At 38.0% G+C, this 2,693-nt stretch overlaps 1 pseudogene; it reads right to left on the reverse strand.

Moving 5' to 3' along the window:
- Positions 1-719: 719 nt before the first annotated feature.
- Positions 720-2,468, reverse strand: LOC130704927 (tigger transposable element-derived protein 1-like; annotated as a pseudogene).
- Positions 2,469-2,693: the final 225 nt, after the last annotated feature.

The raw sequence follows: 2,693 nt of genomic DNA on the forward strand, positions 1-2,693 counted from the left end.
TGAATTCAATAACATTCTAATCTTGTATTTTATGAATCACAAAAATACCCACAGACATTTAAGAAATAGTGTATGCGATGTGTATGTGTGTGTGTGTGTATATATATAAAACCTATGTTTTATAATATATAGTTTTAGATATATATATATAATTATACATAATCTAATTTATTCCATCTATCAGCAGTTCTTGAAACACACAGGTTTTTATAACCTCAGGCAATACATCTATAGCTGCCTAGAGAAGAATTGATCTATTCTAGTTTATAGATGAGGGGTGTATCATTAAATAAAACTGTAAAGAAAATGAGATAGGTTCATAGCCCCAAGGTCGATGAGAAAAATGAAACTAGAATAAAGATCTCTCAGGCCTGTGAAATTTCTGAACATGTCATGCTGCTTAAACTTTGAACCACAGACATCTAAGTGTCTCTGCTCAGAGAAACTCTGCAAGTTAATAGATCCTCTGTGCTTGGTTGTGTTTGAGAAACCACACTCTCTACACAGTACAGGTTTATCTCCGAGATATTCAGTTCCAGACCACTGCAATAAAGGCGGTCACACAAATTTTTGGTTTCCCAGTGCATATAAAAGTTATGTTTACACTATACTGTAGTCTATTAAGTGTGCAATAGCATTATGTCTAAAAAAGCAATGTACATACCTTAATTAAAAGATACTTTATTGCTTAAAATGCTAACCATCATCTGAGGCTTTAGTTAAGTTGTCATTTTTCTTTTTGCTGGTGGAGGGTCTTGCCTTTATGTTGATGGCTGCTTACTGATCAGGGTGATGGTTGTTGAAGATTGGGGTGGCTGCGGCAGTTTCTTACAATAAGACAACAATGACGTTTGCCACGTGGGTTGACTCTCATGAACGATTTCCCTGTAGCATGCGTTGCTGTTTGACAGTATTTTACCAACAGTAGAGCTTCTTTCAAAATTGGAGTCAATCCTCTCAACCCTACCACTGCTTTATCACGTAAGTTTATGTCATATTCTAAGTCCTTTGTTGTCATTTTAACAATCATCACAGCATCTTCAGCAGTAGATTCAATCTCAGGAAACTACTTTCTTTGCTCATGCTTAAGAAACAACTCCTCATCCCATTAAAATTGTATCATGAGCCTACAGCAATTCAGTCACGTCTTCAGGGTCCACTTCGAATTCTATGCTTTTGCTATCTCTGCCATATCTGCAGTGACTTCCTCCACTGAAGTCTTGAACCCCACAAAGTCATCTGTGAGGGTTAGAATCAGCTTGTTCCAAACACCTACTTATGTTGATATTTTGACTCCTCATGAATCATGAATGTTCTTAATGGCATCTAGAATGCTATAATAGATCCTTTCAAGAAGGTTTTCAGTTGACTTTGCCCAGATCCATCAGAGGAATCACTATCTATGGCAGCTATAGCCTTACGAAATATATTTCTTAAATAATAAGACTTCAAAGTTAAAATGACTCCTTGATCCATGGGCTACAGAATGGATGTTGTGTTAGCAGGCATGAAAACAAAATGAATCTCATTGTACATCTCCATCAGAGCTCTTGGGTGACCAAGTGCATTGTCAATGAGCAGTAATATTTTGAAAGGAATCTTTTTTCTGAGCAGTAGGTCTCAACAGTGGACTTAAAATATTCAGTAAACCATATTATAAACAGATGTGCTGTCATCCAGGCTTTGTTGTTCCATTTAGAGAGCACAGGCAGGGTAGGTTTAGTACAATTCTTAAGGGCCCTAGGATTTTGGGGATGGCAAATGACCATTGGCTTCAACTTAAAGTCACCCGCTGTATTAGCCCCTTATAAGAGAATCAGCCTGTCCTTTGAAGCTTTGAAGCCAGGCATTGACTTCTCTCTAGCTATGAAAATCCCAGATGGTATCTTCTCCCAATAGAAGGCTGTTTCATCTACATTGAAAATCTGTTGAGTGTAGCCACCTTCACTAAACATCTTAGCTAGGTGTTCTGTATAACTTGCTGCAGCTTCTACAGCAGCAATTGCTGCTTCACCTTATTTGCGCTATTACGTTATCAAGACAGCTTCTTTCCTGAAACCTCATGAACCAACCTCTGCTAGCTTCAGACTTTTCTTCTGCAGCTCCCTCACCTCTCTCAGCCTTCATAGAATTGAGGAGAGTTAGGGCCTTGCTGTGGATTTGGCTTTGGTTCAAGGGAATGTTGTAGCTGGTTTGATCTTCTATTCAGATCACTATATCTTTTTCCATATCAGCCATAATTTTGCTTTCTTATCATTTATGTGTTCACTGGAGTAGCACTTTCTAATTTCCTTCAAGAACTTTCCCTTTTCTTTCAAAACTTAGCCAATTGTTTGGTGCAAGAGGCTTAACTTTCAGCCTATCTTGACTTTTAACATGCCTTCCTCACTAAGATTAATCATTTCTAGGTTTTGATTAAAACTGAGAGATGTGCAACTCTTCCTGTCACTGGAACACTTAGAAGCCATTGTAGGATTATTAATTGGCCTAAATTCAATATTGTTGTATCATAGAAAATAGGGAGGCCCAAGGAGAAGGAGAGAGACAGGAACGGCTGGTCAGTGGAGCAGTCAGAGTACACACAACATTGATCAATTATACTTGCTGTCTTATGTGGGCACAGTTGTGGCACACCAAAATAATTATAATAGTAACATCAAAGATCACTGATCACAGACCACCATAACAAATGT

Source organism: Balaenoptera acutorostrata, chromosome 15 (genome assembly GCF_949987535.1).
Source record: "Balaenoptera acutorostrata chromosome 15, mBalAcu1.1, whole genome shotgun sequence".
In the NCBI taxonomy this organism is placed as follows: domain Eukaryota; kingdom Metazoa; phylum Chordata; class Mammalia; order Artiodactyla; family Balaenopteridae; genus Balaenoptera; species Balaenoptera acutorostrata.